This window comes from Adiantum capillus-veneris, chromosome 20, assembly GCF_014529385.1.
Source record: "Adiantum capillus-veneris isolate H3 chromosome 20, ASM1452938v2, whole genome shotgun sequence".
Lineage (NCBI taxonomy): Eukaryota > Viridiplantae > Streptophyta > Polypodiopsida > Polypodiales > Pteridaceae > Adiantum > Adiantum capillus-veneris.
In genome coordinates, this window is record NC_140950.1 from 71832863 (window position 1) to 71851977 (window position 19115).

The window sequence follows — 19115 nt, forward strand, 5'->3', positions numbered from 1 at the left end:
CATCATGGCTCTTGCAATCTCTGCTATGACTCTATTCTTTCTCTCAGCAACTCCATTTTGTTGTGGTGTGTATCTGCAAGTAATCTGTCTTCTTATGCCTTGTTCACGTAAGTAATCATCAAAACTGTGTGACATGTACTCTCCCCCTCCATCTGTACGTAGGCATTTAATTTGACAACCATTCTCTTTTTCAACCATAACTTTGAACTCCAAAAATACTTCAAATGCCTCTGACTTTGCCTTGAGAAAGTAAACCCATGTCATTCTGCTGTAATCATCCGTAAATGTGATAAAATATCGACAACCATTTGGTGTAGCATGATCACAAGGTCCCCAAATATCTGAATGAACAATTTCCAAAGGACTCTGGCTAATTCTCCCCCTCTTTGGAAATGGTAAACGAGATTGCTTTCCAAATTGACAAGCTTCACAAACATGATCAAAATTCAATCTGCCAAACTTTGGTAATCCACGTACAATTTGATTTGATTGCATATGCTTTAATCTTCTAAAATTGACATGACCGATTCTCTTATGCCATAAATTTGCCCAATCATCTTGAGTGGCTGATTTGTTTGCATACATACCACTGTGTAAACATGGATCTCCAGCTTCCAATGAGAACAAGCGGCCTTTCTTTCTTCCACGTGCCAATATCTTGCCTGGTTTGCCATTGTGAAACTCCTCTATGAAGCAACCATAACGATTAAAACGGACTTGCAACCCTTGATCTGTCATCTGTCCAACTGATGCTAAATTCTTTGTGATTGAAGGCACATATAGAACATCTCCCAATGTGTTGTATGTCCCGTCTTTTTCTAGCAATGGAACTGAACCAACATGTGTAATCCGATGCATAGTATCATCACCTGTAGCGACAAACTCATCCTCTTCTAACTTCTCTTTTCTGTCAAACCATTCACCATGATATGTCATATGATTTGTGGCACCACTATCTAAATACCAATCATCTGTATGATGTGGCTCCACCATGCTTCCAACAACATGCTCCATAGGAAATAAATGTCCACTCGATCTATTGTCATATATATTTTGATCATGAGGATTGTATCCAGCAAAGTTTCCTCCATGTCTGCCATAACCTCGGCCTCTTCCACCACGATCACGATTTTGATTTAGCCTTGTGTAACATTCTCTTTCAAAGTGACCATAAATGCCACATCTGTTACAATATCCATCTCTTTGAGGATGTACAAATCGTCCACCTCCACGTCCACGAGTTCGGGCTCTCCCCCTGCCTCTTTGGCTATAATCGTTGTAACTTTGACTTTGTTGGTTTTGCCATTGACCTCTTCCAACATTGTTTCCACGACCATAGTTTCCTCTTCCACCTCTATTGTTTCCACGACCTCTAGAGTAAAAAACCTGATCTCTGGAATTGTTATTTGATGTAGAAGGACCTGACTTGCCTAACTTCACCTCTTCTTGCAAACAAAGGTTTACTAACTCTTCAAAATCAGGCATGTGTCCTCGAACAGATATAGATGTATCCAATGACTTGTATTCCGGTCCCAAACCATTCAATGTCACTGAAACTAAGTCATCATCTGGAACTTCAACATTAATGCTCGCAAGATCTTCCTGTATTTGCTTTATCTCTGTCACATAATCTGATATGGATCTATTTCCTCGCCATACACAATGTAACCTTTGCTTCAAGTGAACTTTTCGTGGTTCTGTATTGGAGCTGTTCATTCTTGCTAGTATCTCCCATGCTTCCTTTGGAGATTGAGCCTTCTTCACATGTGGTATAAAGAAGTCACTAATGCATAGTGAAATCCAATGCATCACTTTCCTTGAATTCTCGATCCACTTCTTGTAAGCTTCTACTCCTGCTTGCCATGTTTTATGTGCTTCAACATTCTCTCTATTTGGTTCCAAACCAACCTCTGGACACTCTTGTTCACCTGTAACATAATCCCATAAACCTTTGCCCATGATAAAGTTCTCCATCCTGTAAGACCATATGCTGTAGTTCTCTCTGGTCAGCTTCTCTCCAACAATCTGTGTGACTTGAGTTGAACTTTCTGCCATCTTCACTCTCTCAATTTCTTTCAAAGGATTTTGACAAAATTTCGGCAGAGTTTTGTTTGTATTTGGACAATATCTCAAGTGACAATCTCAACCAAAGTACTCATAAACACTGACATAAAATCTCTCACTGCCAAGGGAAAATCCACTGACTCACTTTGCCACAGACTGACTCAGTACTATGCATAAATACTCTAAAACAATGTCCACATGGACCTGTATGCAAATGCAATCCATACGCTGTCCTGTACCACATATCCATACATCCACCTTCTTCCCATAGTCGTAAACGACATATGAGGTCTTTCGCGGGGCCAGTCGGGGGTTCGCTCCAGTACCTAATCCACCTTGCCAAGGTACCAAAGCTCCCAAGGCAAGGCTTCAAAAAACCTCACTCGACCCTCACAAAGGCTGCAGTTTTCCAAAATACATTGACCGCATATCCATACATAACCACAAAGTACTCAATCTGACAATGTAACCGCCTCAACTTCTTCCCACAACCTTTCTTACATAGGCGGCTGTCCATAACGGACCCACAACAACCAAACATAATCTTCGATAACACAATATCATGATGCAAAAGCTCTATGTCGCTCTCCAAAACCTGTGTAAATGCTGAATTCTTCACCTGTAACCTGTAAATCTACTGCCGAGTGCAAAACTTGACATCTCCTATGCTTGTGTGAACTGGCTGTTTGCTGCAGAAAATTGCAGATTTTGGCAAATCTGAGTATGCCAATGCGTCCGGAACGCCCAAAAACATAAAGATAGACTCCTGGATCACTGTATTCCGAGTTCGGGTGAGGGAGTTATGACCAAAAAACCTCTCTTTTTTGCTGTTTTCCGGAGCTGCGGAAACCTGTGTATTGACTGTAGCTCCTCAAACTGAGCTCTGATACCACTTTGTAGAGTGCGCAGGTGATGGAGAAGGTAGGAAAGAAGACTACACACACACACCAACACAAATCGAGACACACACACACAATCGTTACCCTGTAGCAGCCATTCAACGAGCTGCTCTTCTCTTCTTCTTCTTTGAACTATTATCCAAAGTATATTTACAACATAGTATAGTCAGTGTCCAGCCGCCCATAGCACAATGGGCATATTCTTTAACATCATATTCTTTAACAAAGGGGGTGTTTACCTTGCCAGATCGAGATAATGGAGTGCAAATTGTGCTTGACCTGAAGACCAGGGAGAGCCAATTTCATCCGAAAGCAGGGGGTGATAATAGGGATTCTAGCACCAACTACAAATATGAAATTGAGTCAACTTATGATGAAGGATCCACCAATGTCAAAGAGGAAGAGAGCGATGAAGACCTATTGAAGCTGTATACAGATTTGTTCGGGGTCACCATAGATTCCGCAAGTTCGAATGAAGGTATGCAAGCTGCAGTTTGTAGTCTAAAGGTTAAAGAGCTGGAAGATATCCTAAGTGTAGATTTAACCAAGCAATAGAAGGAAGGTTATGTGGATCTATGTGCATCCTATATCAATTTATTTGCGATCGAGTATAAAGATTTGAGAGGAGCTAAAGGAGTGGAGAATCAAATCCTACTTAAAGGTGGATACATGCCAAAAGCACATAAGCTATGGAGGATGGGAGATATTCAAATGGAGGCTCTATGGCAAGAGATCAACAAGTTGCTCGAGGTAGGTATTATCTATCCAGTGAAAGTGTATGAGTGGGTTTCACCTGTTGTTATTACTCCAAAGAAGAACGGGAAGTGGCGAGTATGTGTAGACTATAAGCCCTTGAATGCTGCAACCAAGGAGCCACTACCCCTTGCCCTTTTAAGACGAGATTCTGAACCAGGTTGTAGGATACAAGTGCTATTCTATCATAGATGTCTTTTTGAGGTATTTTTAGATTTGTATTGCTTTGGAGGATTAGTTGAAAACCACCTTCATCTCTCCATGAGGGTGCTTTGGTTATCACAGGATGCCTTTTGGACCGGTGAATGCGTATGGTACATTTGAAGACTAGATGAACAAAGTGTTTGGGACATACTTGGGTAAGTTCATTAAAGTTTTCATGGATGATATTGGCTATTATAGTTCTAGGGTGGAACACCTATCCAAGTTGAAGATGTGCTTCCAAAGGCTAGAGGAGGAAGGAGGGAAATTAAAGCCAAAGAAGTGCAAATTTGCACAACCGCGGGCTTAGCTGTTGGGCCATGTGGTTTCATAGAATGGTATAGAAGTGGATCCAAATAAAGTGAAGGCTTTGGTTCTGATGGAGCCCTCCACCAATGCGACAAGGTTGGCATCTTTCATTCACAAGCTAAAATATCTATCACATTTTTTTGGATGTTGTCTCAGTATGTTTATCCTCTTCAAAAGAGGGCTCAATATGTACATGGATGCGTATGCTACATTTGAAGACTAGATGAACAAAGTGTTTGGGCCGTACTTGGGTAAGTTCATTAAAGTTTTCATGGATGATATTGGCTGTTATAGTTCTAGGGTGGAACACCTATCCAAGTTGAAGATGTGCTTCCAAAGGCTAGAGGAGGAAGGAGGGAAATTGAACCCAAAGAAGTGCAAATTTGCACAACCGCGGGCTTAGCTGTTGGGCCATGTGGTTTCATAGAATGGTATAGAAGTGGATCCAGATAAAATGAAGGCTTTGGTTCTGATGGAGCCCTCCACCAATGCGACAAGGTTGGCATCGTTCATTCACAAGCTAAAATACCTATCACATTTTTTTGGATGTTGTCTCAGTATGTTTATCCTCTTCAAAAGAGGGCTCAATATGTACATGGATTTCAGTGGGGTGATGAAGCTCAAGAAGCGTTTGACAACGTGAAGTGTATTCTATGCTAGCTACCTACGATATGCCCTCCCAACCAAGAGGATGACTTTTATATTGCTATGATGGTAGGTACAATGTCCGTTGGAGCAATACTGTTACAAAAAGTGGGGAGAAGCTACAAGCCTGTTTACTTCGAGAGTAGGGTAATAAGCCCGGGAGAAGCTACCTATACAAAAGTGGAGCGAGGGGTTTAGTCTTTGCCTGCAGGAAGTTCAAAGTGTATTTGATTGTTTGCAAATTTTATGTATTGACGGCTAATAATATTTTGCCCGAGGTGGTGCTACACTTGAAGCCAGGGAAGCGGATCATGAAATGGGTGCTAGAGATCCATGAATTTGAGTTCGAGTTCAAGGTTGACCACACTAGTCAGTCTCCTTTGTTGGATATCCTAGTCAACAAAGAGGTACCAGTTTATCCAAGGGTGGTGCAAGAGAAAGATAAAGGGGATCCAAACTTGGTAGGAGCCTTCACTATGTGGTTTGATGGCGCTTACAGAAGGGTAACACAAAAGTAGGTGGAGATGTGGTCATCAAGGAATAGTAATCTTTTCAACAGTTTATGACTTGGAAGAGGTTCATACCAGCAATGAGGTGGAGTATCTTACTTTACATTTGGGTTTAAAGCAGTGTATTGAGTTTGGCATATCAAGGCTGATAGTAAAAGGTGATGCTATCTTGGTTATCAAGCAACTTTTAGGCCAATGGTAGTTAAAGAGGGACTCTTTAAAGAACTGGTTTTTTTCTATAAAGAAGTTGTTGAAGTCTTTTGAAGAGGTACAATTCAAACATATTAGAAGGGAACAAAACCAAGAGGTAGATTGGTTGGATAGTACTTGTGTGCAAACTCAGGTGTGGAGTTTGTATGTGGCACTGGCTACTTATGCAGGAAGGGAGAGCATGAATGCTCAACTAATAGGTGGGCAATGATGGTACAACCAAAGTTGGTGGACCATAGAAGATGTCATGGGTAGGTATATGCAAGCTAGAAGAAGCATGACAAAGGACAGGATCAGCTACAAAGATCCTCGGCAGACAAGTAGCAATGGATGTGTATGGCTGATGCGATTTATAGGCCAAGAAGGGCTCCAGAAAAGGCTAATTTGGGTGGCAAATGAAACAGATTCAAGATGTAGTCTCTTTGCCTAGAAATGTAGATCTTGAACTGCTGAAGGAGCAGGCTCAGATGGCTCATCAAACCAAGCTAGAGAGCCCAAGATATTTGAGTTTGAAGGTACAATGCATTGCAGATTTGAGAAAGACACGGCAGGTGATGCCAGGTAGTCCAAGCCGGTTTCAGTGAATACATGCATAATGCTTGATTTATGGAGCCTGCTAGTCTTTTCAAATTTGCAATCTGAGTCTCGGATGTCAAGATATTAGCAGATGAAGTTTCACCAGGGGCCAGTTCTTTGCCGGTAGGGTCCCCTTGATCGGTGTGCCATCTGAGATTCTTGAAGCTTTTCTAGGGATTGTGTGCATTGTGATGTATGGAGCTAATAGGAACTGACTGCTCACCATATGGATTTATGGATTGCGTGTTGTGACCGGTCAAAGATTTGGTGCTGTTGCTTGAGGTTGGTTGCAGATGAACTTTAGCGTTTTTGCGACCTCGGATGGCAAGTTTGGAATTCTTGAAATGCGGCAAGGCCAAGGGGGTTCGGAGCCAAGAATAAAAGGTTTTGGCATGTTTTCATGGCTAGGTCATCAAGCTTGTGAGCCAAAATTGGTGGGCAATTACACTTGGGGCAAGAGAGAAGGTTGTTTTTTGGAAATTTAAGGGAATTTGGGGAGGCTTCAAAGGGCGGAGCTTTCACCAGCTACCACATGGCGGTGTAATACCCCACATGCATTGACGGTGAATAGGAGGACAAGGTACATAGCTTGGATCATGACCAACAGTGGGGTGTCTCAAGGCGAGACTGAGCTCTGCACAACGTGGCTATGGCGGTGCCCCTCATGATGCTATAATGACCACTACTTTTTGGAAAGGTCTCTTTGAAAATGTAGGAACAAGATTGAATTTCTCTTTGGCCTATCACCCACGAACAAATGGCCACAGTGAGTTAGCCAATCTTACGATACTCGATCTACTCAAGACTTATGTTAGGAAAGTAGATCAACGCTGTCGGGGGATAAGTGTTCGAAACTTGAGCTAGGTCAGCGCCGGGCTGCTGGCTGTGGAAAAATTGAGAGCACCACACAATACAGCAGCTTTTAATCACTTGATAATGCTATCGGCGCACAAAACTTGCTCGAAAACCAATAACACCTACGAAATTGATGCACAATTATGAAGAAGTGTCGTTAACGACACCGTTAATTGAAACTAATGACGATTTAGGAGCTTAAACTCCCCTTACAGAATACTCCGGGCCGTTAACGGCTCCGCGATTCATAAAAAAGAAACAATTAATTTAGGTTGCCTGTCGACGAACTCCATCTGTTTGATTGTCTTCAATCACTATCTATGCCGAACCTTATTTCTTCTCCTATGACTGCTTACCCGCCCTTGTTGGTCTCTCCTTGCCTTGCTTGGCCCTTATCTCCTCGCCTAGCCAAAGACGAGAGAGAGAAAGAGAGATTGGCCCTTTTCCTTGCTTCTTCGAGCCGAGGACGAGAGAGAGGAAAAGAGATCGGCCCCTTTCCTTGCTTCTCGTTATGCTTCTCCTCCCTCCTCGTTGCTTCGAATTGCCTTCTTGGCTCGCTTTGCTTGGTCCGGAGATCGGGAGAGAGAGAGCCCTGCTTGCCGCTTCCTCTCCTCCTCTCCTCTTCGAACCCTTCTTTTCTTTGATAGCTTCAAATTCCCTTTTGCTCCGCTCCTTCAAGCTTTTTTTCAAAAACCCTCTTTTGCTATATTTTGCCAAGCCCATCAGCCACGACGCCGTGACTTATGTGGCGCGTGACTTATGGTGATGACGTGGCAGCAGACGGGGTCGAGCAGCGCAAAATTCCCCGGCATAGGCTCTGAAAGAGAGCGCCTAGGCCTACTGAAGAGAAGTCGTTTCTGCACCGAGCTCATCCGAGCAGTGTGCTGGCCTGCGCGAGTCTCACACTCCTTGTCTGCGCCTGCTCTCGCCATCTGCCCGCCATGCTTTTTTTTTCCCTTGCTTTTCACACACCCTTAAAGTTTTTAGGGTAACCCTCTTTGCAATGGGTGGCCATTCGCCATGCCTTTGGACGGCCTAGCCTATTTTGGATGGCCAAATCCATTATAAGGGCACCACATTTGGCATACAACTCCACGAAGGGGTATCAATGCCTTGTCAGATGGAAGCTGAATCAGACCCTCTCTCTCTCTAGCTACAAGCTCTATGAAGTAAGAATTGGCATACATGCCGGACGAGGATGAGAGCTCTAAACTCACAATCTCATCGTGAATTTGACTGCCCATATCAGCATCTCGAATAATGCAAAAATTACCCAGCTCAACGTGCCAACAACTGACACCGAACTTTGCTTGCCAAGCCGTAAATCCCATTAGACTTCTTAAACTGCATAAAATGCATACAAATCCTGATGAGGAGGCCAAAATTCCCAGATGGCACCCCGACTGAGCCGACCGGACTGGTACGGAGCCGGTCCCCAGTGAATCTTTACCGGCCAATATCTTGGCAACCGTAAACCCGATCACCGATCTGAAAAGACCAACGGGCTCTAGAAATTGAGCACTTCAGGCCCGTGCATTCATTTTAATTATGTCACCTCAGCTGCAGTTGCCCAATCCGGTATGATTCTATAATCGACTCAAACTTCGAACTGCCATAACTTCTTCACCGTAGCTCCAATCGACGAGCCGTAAAGACAGGCCGGTAGAGCACTTCAAGCACTGCAGTTCTACATCATAATATCCCATCTATGCTCACTTCAAGCATAGTCCTTTTTAGCATCATTGAGGCATCTGTTGGCCCTTCTAAGCCGCATCTGGCATACATTCAGCATTGAACTTGGCCTGTTACCAGGCCTTAATCTCTGTTCATTAAACATATAAGCATCAAACAAACTTGATGTGCATTTTTCTAGCATCTTTCTTAGCATGGGAGCAGAGCTGCACGACATCCACCCCCTTTGAACCTACACAGCCTCCGGTCTGTGCCAAAAGTACTTATAAAGCATCTTCAAGAGCATCATCAGACTCATCGTCTGATGCATACATAGCATTGTCTTCAGGAGGTTGATCTATGTTGAAGTCTCCAATATTAATCTCACCATCTCGTTGCTTAAACAACTTAACTCTTTTCCCTGCAATAGGCACCTTGAGCTCAGTGCCATCAAGCTCGCATAACTTGTAGGTCTCATTATCATAAACATGAAGTACTACATATGGTCCAAACCATCGTTTAACCATTTTCCGCATAGCAGTGTACTGGTTCTCCAGGCTACTGTCATATACAAGGACCCAATCCCCGTCTTTAATGGCACGAGGTCGTAGTCTGTGCTTATCATCAAACGCTGCCTTGTTCTTCAACCTTGCTTCCTTAAGCAATACTTCAGCTTGTTCAATATCTTCCTGACGCCTCTCAAGTTGGCGAATGCGCAATGCAAGCAAATCTTCTGTAGACATACCTTCTTCCCATGGCATTATGGTCCAAGAGATAACCGCTTCCTCTGTAGGCATAATGGGTTTTTGCCCGTACATTAGCTCAAATGGCATAAAACCTATAACAGAACTATGTGTAGTTCGATCAGCCCATAAAGCAAATGGTAGGAGTTTAGGCCAATCACCAATATGTCCCTGGCATGCCTTTGCTAAAGCTTTAACAATAGGCGGATGCCCTCTTTCACTTTTACCATTACCCTTATGCTGTAGTGAGAGCCAATTTAATGCCCAAGCGAGCAAAGAAATCCCGAGCTTCATCTGCATCCAGCTCTCCTCTATCAGCAGTAATTCTACCAACACATCCATACCTGGAAATAACATCCTCAAGCAAGAACTTGCATATGAAACTGGTAGCTTTGGTACGCAAAGCTCTGCCTTCCACCTGATTAGTAAGATCCTCTCTTGCAAGAACAATATACCGCATCTGCCAGACACCTACTGGCATGGTAATCAGGTCCACCACCCACTTGTAGTGCATAGCCAGTGGATAGGTGGGATGCAATCCATCTCGATGTCGCACATTAGAATATTTTTGGCATATTAGGCATGTCTCCACAAACTGAGCCACATCTTTATACATACCTTTCCACCAGTAACGATCCTTAATCTTGACAAAAGTTGCCCAGACCCCTCTGTGTCCAGCCCATAAACTTTCATGAAAATATTTGATAACCTGCTGTTGAGTCACTTTATCACAAACAACCTGCTGCGGTACTCCTTTAGAGTGTTTTGGTTGCTTCCATAAATGGCTATCCTTCAGAAAATAGCCGTAAGCTTTCTTCCTTATCTTTTTGTACTCTTGACCCGTCCACCCTTCATGCTTAGTAAGAGTGCTAAGGTAGCGACCAATCAAAAGCCATTCTCCTTCATAGAACTCTTCAGAAAATACCTCAAAAGTATGAGCAATATTGCCACAATTTTCATGCAGATAAGAAGACGAATAGAACTTCAAGCCAACATCATCACTTGTGGTCAACATCTCTTCTTCATCTTCAAATCTAGCTCTTGATAACATATCTGCAAGAGGATTATCTCTACCTGCAATATGACAAAATTCAGGATTAAGAGACTTAATATAGGCTATCCATCGTAGCATAGCAATATCCGGAGTAGAGCAATTTGCAATCATCCCTATCAGTGGCAAGCAATCTATCTCTACCATGACTGAAGCTCCAATAAAGTATTCTTTATCAGACCTTAGAGCAGTAGCAACACCCCAAATTTCTCTCTTAACTTGTGGGTAGCCTCTTTGGCGAGCATTGAGCACTTTTGCTCCAAATCGAACCGCATACCTGTTACCTTCTTCATCATCTTGACCTATAGCCCAACCAATACTTGTCGGGCTAGTGTCAACTGTTAAGATTACTGGCCTTCCGCATTTGTAGTCAACTTTCCTCAAGGTCGGAGCCTCAAGGAGCATCTTCTTTAATTTCCTCATAGCTCATGTGTGAACTTCTTCCCAAACAAATCTTTTACCTTTTCTCAACAGTTGATAAAGCACCTCTGCAACATGAGCAAAATGTGGCAGCCAAATAAGATAGAATACACATGCACCCAGAAACCGACGAACTTCAGTAACTGAAGAGCATGTTTCCTTCATCTTTTGAATAGCTTCAACTTTAGCCGGACTTGGCCTTCTACCTTCTGGACTGCACATGTGCCCTACAATTAGAACCTCTTTGGCACCAAAAGTTGATTTTTGCCTTGAAAGTGTTAGGTTAACTTCTTCAAGCCTGGATAAAATAGCATCACAGTCAGCAATATGTTGAGCAACAAACTGTTGGCACCCCCTCTGATCTTTTACCTCATCTTTTGAGCTTTCCTCGCATCCCTTAATCGGTAGATCATCAATGAAAGGCATAGTAACATGTGGGATAAAGTCCCTTAATACCTTATTCATGCCGTTCATCATATGAGCTACAGAATTAGTAGCACCTTGTGGCAGAGTGCACATCCTTACCAATCCGAGAGGTGTACGCATCGTAGTAAGATCCCTGCTCTCCAATGCTAACTGAAATTGATCATATCCAGAATAAAGATCACCCATAGAATAAATTGACCTACCTGCAAAAGCCTCAGCAAATTCATCCACAATTGGGCTGGTACCCACATTGCGGATTGTTACCTTGTTAACATGTTGCATATCCTGTATAAACCTTAAAGTACCACTTTTCTTCGGGACAGTGAACCATCGGTTAGAATATGGCGCACATGATGGTTCCAAGATTCCCATTTGTATCTTCTCATTAAGCAAATTGATAAGCTTTGGCAAATGAGCTTAAAGAACTGGAATAGGACGTAAGCTCCATGGCATGTGAGGAACAATGAATATAACCATAGGTGCAACAACACTTGGATCCACACACCCAATCTCATTTGTCTCAAAGGCAAAAGCTTTCCCATGTTTTTCGAGCATACCTTGAAAACACTTGATTTCCTCTTCGTTGAGAAAACCATCTTCTCCCACCTTAAGCTGCTGCAATGTCTCTTTAGTGAATTTGTGCCCAATGTTCTTAGGATTTTTGAGCATAGGCTGTCGAGAAGCTTCTTTAATTACTTCATCACTTCCCTTTGGCAGAGGTGTAGCCACAGGTCTCACTTTCTTTGCAATTGTCTTGTACTTCGTCTCTACCTGTGCTTCAACTTCTTTATTCAAGTCATCCTCAATATTCATAAGTGCCTCATATATGTCCAGCTCTTCGTACATGTCCATTGAGTGCACTGATGGGGGCTTTTCACAAGCCAAGCTCCCATACCCCTCTTCTCTTGTCCCCACCCCATGGAAACCTCCTCTTAGGGAGGGAGTGATAAAAGACATTGGAAAAAGTAAGAAAAAAATAAAGTATGATTATGTAAATATATAAGAAAGGTAAAATAGGCCACCTCATGCCTGCGGGGCAGCCCATCCCCACCTTGCCTCCTTTTTCTTCACTGTTGCCCCACCGCGTGTTCCTTTTCCTCTCCTCCACTCAAAAGGTCAACCCCCTCTCTCTTCCCCTTGTCCTTTCTCCTCAAGCTACCCCACCTCTCACCAATATTGCATTCTAACTCACCAATAATGCACCCTAACTCACATGCAACTTATCCTATCTTCCAAAATAGTATACCCCACCCCCCCTTTCTCTCTCCTATCATATCCCATGACCCAAATACCCCCTCTCTCTCTCTAAAGGGCGCCATGTCTCTTGTCTTTTAGCTAAATAACCTCCCCCACACTCACACACACTCAGTTTCACTGAAAAAGGTGCCCACAGACCCATCCCCACCCGGTGGTTACCTGATTTTTCTTGTGTTCACACACATCTGCACACAGATTCACCTCTGAACACACTCCCCTCTCTCCCCTCTTGTAATTACTTTATTCTCCATGTCACCTCTCACTTTTTTTCATCAACCCATCTCTCTCTCTTAGTCTCTCTCTCATGAGACTGCTGTTTTGGCACATATACACACAGCCAGACAAGTGGGGCCCACAGTCACATGGCCTATGTAGATAATGATTTCTTCATTTCTAAATTCTAGAATTTCTCCCCCCGTCCTCCCCTATGTAAAGAGGGGTCACCATCACACAAAACACACACAACATCACCAAAGAGTACACTATGCACTGTGTGTGCCTAGTGCACACACACACACACCCACACCATCACCATCACCGCAATCACCATGCTAGCCTTGAGCATGACCTCTACACCCTTGGGCTATGGAAGATGAAGGGTAGATAAATGAAGGATGATGGCCATAACCCTCGTGCGAGTCTTCGCCATCAACTCCCACCTATCCGCCATGCGCTCTACCACTCTCTCCCTTCTCGTTCCCCTACCTTATGCTCCCCATTTCATCGCCTTATTCTCTAAATAAAGCTTGAGGCTTTGTGAGTATGTTTTCCTGCAATTTTTTGCCCATGTGAGGTGTGCGGAATTGCCACCTAGTCTTGTGTTTGGAGTGAGCTTGTGTATGTGTGAAGGGTGTGCGGATTCGCCATCCTTCTGTGGTGCCTAAGTACTAAGCCGCTATACCCTCTCCCTCACTCTCTCTCTCTCTCTCTCTCTCTCTCTCTCACTTGATCTCATTTCCCTTCCTCTTCATCATTACTCTCAAGCATCCATCTCTCTTGGATGAAAACTTTGTTATGGTGGTGTGTTGTTTGCGTCCTAGCCGCTGAAGCTAGGTGGTGCCCCCTATTTGCTTTACCATGACAGGCTCGAGGCGCGCCATTCGGTCCCCGGTGTTTTAGAGGCCGTCGGGGTTCGGGGTTCGCTTTGCTCCCATCATTTGGTGCCCCCACTGAGGATCTTTTCATGAAACCCTTTAGTTTACAAGACTGAAACCCCTAAACTATTGTGAATGGATGAATGGCTAGCAGGATTTGCTAATTGGACGACAAAAGAAGAAGAGCTCCAAGCACAACTAGACGAACTCCGCATCTCCATCGAAGCTCGAGTGCTAGGCGTAACGGTAATCGATTTGCAGTGGGAGAGTCAACCAACACACCAAACCCAGTGGATATACATAGGCCAAGTGCCAAGAAGAAGAAGGAGAAGGTCGAAACCATGTCCGCAACCTACAACCAACCAACAACAACAAAATGGAAGGAGCTCTGCACAATAGAGAATCAACACTATTCTACTTTGAGAATCGGGTAACTCAAGTCACCGAGGTAATTATCACAGTCAGCTTTCAAGTCGCACCTGATGCTGCACCACAGATAACAGAAGCATTGGCTCACACTCTCATTAGAGAAACTAGGGATCTACTGAGTTTGTTTCAGGAAAGAACACCACCCTCTCCCACAAGCTTGGACAGTGACTAAGCACCTCTAAGCTTCACATGAATCAGTACAACCTACCTCAAGACAGATCACACATACCAACACGTGTACACTCAATCAAGGTAATAATGGACTTGAAGGCTCACTACCAGCACGTCATTGACACCATGCCGGGTGGGGAGCGGTTTTTTGAGGTTCTGGCATCAGATAAGCCATTTGTCTTACCTTTGGTACAAGGCAATGTACCGTTTGAAGTTTTAATCTATGTCCTAGTATAAGAGGGTATACACGCCTCCTTGTAAAGAAGAAAAAAACTTTTGCAAGTTAAGAAGTGTGTCTTTCTAGCTCTCTCTCAGTAATCATGGCAAGTGTAGCATTTCCAACATTTAAAGGAAAGAAGGGGGAGGATTTGGTAACAGACTTCCTAGATGACTTTGAAGTAGCATGTGTAGTGAGCAACAAAGATACGGATGAATCCCGGGTTAGAATCTTTAAGCATCTCATGAAGCTAGAAGCTAGATCATGGTACAATGCACTTCCACAAGAAACCAAGGATGACTGGGAACCCTTAAAAACCGCTTTTAAGAGGCGCTTTGGGGGAAGTACCACTTCAGAAAAGTTGTGGGACAAGTTGAGAGACTTGAAGCAGGAGGGTCTTTTAGAATATGCCACCTATGAGTCCAAATTTGTGGATTTGTGGGAACAGTGTGTTGAGTCATTGGCAAGGGGGAAAGCTGCACCCGATTTCCTAAAAAAAGATTGGTTCACGCATGGCTTATGGCCGCTTTTCAAGGAGAAGGTGAAAGGTAGATTCCCGGCTACGTACGAGTTAGCCGTTGAGATTGCTCGCCTTAAGGACAAGAAGCTATGAATGAAAGCCAAAGAAAACGAGTCAATAGAAGCAAGAACATCGCGTCGACCAGCAACTATGACAACCACCATTCCACCACCACCACCGGCTCTTGGGGTAAGAGGTGACCAACAAGATATGTTGGCCCATATTACTGACCAACTGCAGAGTTTGTCTGTCCACTTAATACAGCAAGGGAGGAGTCAAGAAAGAGATCAAGACCCTGGAAGAGCACGATGACAAAACAGGGAGTATCACTGCTACAACTACGGAGAAGATGGTCACGGTATGTACTACTATCCCAAACCACAACAAAACTATAATAGAGAAGGTAGGAGGAACCAATTGTCACCCCCTAGAGAAAGAACACCCCCACCCCGAGCACCAGCCCCACCAACACAAATTCTACGTCCGCCACAATCACCACTTACAATCATCCTACGCCCACCACCAATTGGTTCCTGCACACCAAGTATCATTGGTCTTGCAGAAGAGGTCAAGATGAAGGTAACCGAAGAGGGATCAAGCGAGAAGTTTATTCAAAGGACTGAAGCAGTGGAACAAGAGGTTAAAGAATCAAAAGATGCTACCCAAGTGGGGGAGGTAAGTCAAGAAAATCGTGTTACAAATGTGAGTACATCTTTAACCTTGAATGAAATAGGCACCAAAGCGATGAATCGACAACATTGGACAGTAAGGGTAAGAAGGTGTAAAGTGTTGATTAGGCTTCGTCAGAGTAAGAGGAATGCAAAGGTCATGAAAGATACAAGAGAAGAGGAAAACCAGCCTGCTAGCAAGGCTTTGCAGAAGGTGGACAACATATCAAGCAAAGGGGAGGGCTTTGAAAACGGAAGCTTGTGCACCAGCATGGACCAAGAACAGTGTAGCAAGCTAAAGGAATCTTGCATCAAGACAGTTTCACTAGAGGACCATAATGAAGAGGGAAGTATGGCTGAAGGTTTGGAGTTGGCTATTGCTCTAGAAGCTTGGCAGCCGAGCAAGACTTTATTGTGTAGTGTTATAGACTTAGAGATGGGTAATGCCTCTAGTCTACTGAAGGGTGTTATAAACTTGGAGATGGGTAATGCCTCCAGTTTATGTGAGGGTGTTCAGAGTAAGTGTGATGATCAATATGTTGCCAACCTTTTAAGGATGTTCCAAACTCCTCCACAACACAACATTGTGTTTGCATGGGATGCATTAGACCTATGGCTATGGCTAGCCGCTATAACATATAGAGAGAAGATCAGCATGGAGATAAGAGCAAAGGATCCATGGATAGAGAAAAGCCTGATAGAATGCAAGAATGAAGACCTCATTCGAAATTTGGTACAATTTTTTACAAATAGTGCATCCTCTCTTTGGAGAAAGGTAAGTGGATTCCGCTTGTATTTAAGCCGCAAGGTGGGTGGCTTGCTATTAGCATCAGTAAAGAAAGCTAACATGTTTGAGCACACCCAAAAGAAGCATGATATGCTTGCAGTTTTTTCTAGTCATGGCAGTAAGCAGGATTCTGAAGACAACTTGAGCTCACCACACCAAAAAGGCAATGGGTAGGAGGAATGCTCCTGTATAAAAAAGTTCTGCTCATCACAGACACCCCCAATAGTTACCTTAACATTTGCGCATGCACCATAAAGATCTCCAGGAAGCATGTTGGCACCTTGAATTCGCCACCCGTGATCCACATCAATAGGCCACTTCCCCTTTTGGTGCAAATTCTTTGCCATGAGATTGATTTCTGACCCATGGTCTATGAGGGCTAAGACCGGCTCCTCAATGTCGCCAAGCTTTACCACTGTTTCTGTCGTTGCTCTGGCCCAATGAGTCCTCGAAAAGTGACTCTTGGGTATAACTTCTTCATCTTCACCATCATTAAAATGCATGTTTCTTACCTCAGGTACAATCGGGCTTGGAACCACCACAGGCTTTGGCTCTTCTTCTTCAAGATCTGCTAAATACTCTTCATAGTCTTCCAAAATTGCTTCAATGTGACGAACCACTTGGCTTTTAACTGGATCTGACTCTTGATCACTCAGTACTTGTCGCTTTCTTTTTATGATGTCTATAATCTCTTCGTGGAACTCGCGCTTAGCAATTACAAGAATATCCCCCAATGTGAGCTCCACTTTACTATTTAGGATACGTTCTTCAAAAACTTTCTTCAAATCTGTAGCCAATTCAATATCAGACTTGAGTTTATACGAGGGTCCTTTAGGCTTACCTTGCTTCTTGTCCTTCGGAGCCTCTTCCATAACCACCTCTGGAGCAGGTTTGGGAGCTGGCACTTCTTCTTTCTTATTGCTGGATCTCGTCTGCCTTTTTGACGTTCCAGCCACCTCTTCATCTCTTTTCCGCTTCTCTTCCACCATAGCTTCATTGGCTTGAGCTTTAGCAATAAGCATATACTGAAAGAGAATCCATTGGATCGGTCCACCTAGTAGTTTCTCGAATGGAATTACCCACCTGGCGTAACTTCCCATATGTTACCTTACCTGCTTCTGCTGTCTTTAAAGCATATGGCCACAACTGGCCCTTTGTACCATCATCATCTTCCTTACCACAAACTTGCAACCCATATGTAGCTGCTTCCACAAGGGCAACATTATGCTGTATTTCCTCCACTATCTTCTTCATTCCGCCTCTGCCAAAGTTCAAGCGGAGCAGTTCCCCTGTTGCCCTGAGATGAATCTTCTTGTCTTTCCAGAAAACTACATTCTTCTTATAAGCTTCATCAAACTCATTACACTCTCTCACAAACCTGTGGTCTTCACTATCGCACCACATGCATCGATCCCAATTTTTACGTGGTGGCTGCTGCTGCTTAGGTTCAGAAGTAGACGCCTTTGCAACTAACCCTTCAAATTTAACAATTTTAAAATTCAAATTTAGTTCTTGAATACCTTTAACCAGGTCGTCAAGAACAGGCCCCTCCACTTTGGGTATTGCAGAGGACAGCTTCTCTTTAATCTCTTCTTCATCATCATCTACAACCTCAACCACGATCTGCTTGTCAACTCGCTTTTGTCGTTTTACAATCATATTTACCGCTTCACAGACTATTTTCCAATCCGATGTCAACCCCAATTCTCCTACCAGGTCCTCCAATAATTGCACCAAATTCCTTTGTAGTCGCGGATCTGCAGCTTGAATAAACAATTCCACCTTTTGATCCTTCAAGGAGTGTTGTTTTGCTGACGATAATTGATCAAACTTATTTTCAAACTCTCGCAACAGTTCTTGTGCAGATAAATTTTTACCCTTCTTCTGCACCCACTTCGTAAAACTCTGTCTGGTTACCCGTTGAGAATCCTCCAAAAAATATTCCTCTTGCAGCGCCTTCTTAAAATCCTGCCAGTTCGGTCCTTGAGCCGCTTGAATTTCTTTAATCCGGGCCCTAAGTTCCGGTACTGCAATCAGATGAAATCCTTCCACTGAATCCTGGTCCTCAATACCATTATCTTCCATAGACTGCTCATACAAATTACAAAATTTTGAAATATCTCGGCCCTCAAACCTTTGTAGCTTTTCTGTAACACTTTGCCAAGATTTATGAATCTGCTCTTGCAAATTATGTTGCTGTTGGGCAGCCTGTTGCTGTTGCATGTATGCCGCAAACTGCTGCATCATCTGCTGCATCATCTGCTGCATGGCTGCCACTTGTGGTGTAGACATAGGCTTCAACAATTTTTCCACCCAGGCTCGGTTTCGCGTGGTGTCGGGGGATAAGTGTTCGAAACTTGAGCCAGATCAACGCCGGGCTGCTGGCTGTGGAAAAATTGAGAGCACCACACAATACAGCAGCTTTTAATCACTTGATAATGTTATCGGCGCACAAAACTTGCTCGAAAACCGATAACACCGACGAAATTGATGCACAATTATGAAGAAGTGTCGTTAACGACATCGTTAATTGAAACTAATGATGATTTAGGAGCTTAAACTCCCCTTATAGAATACTCCAGGCCGTTAATGGCTCCGCAATTCATAAAAAAGAAACAATTAATTTAGGTTGCCTGTCGA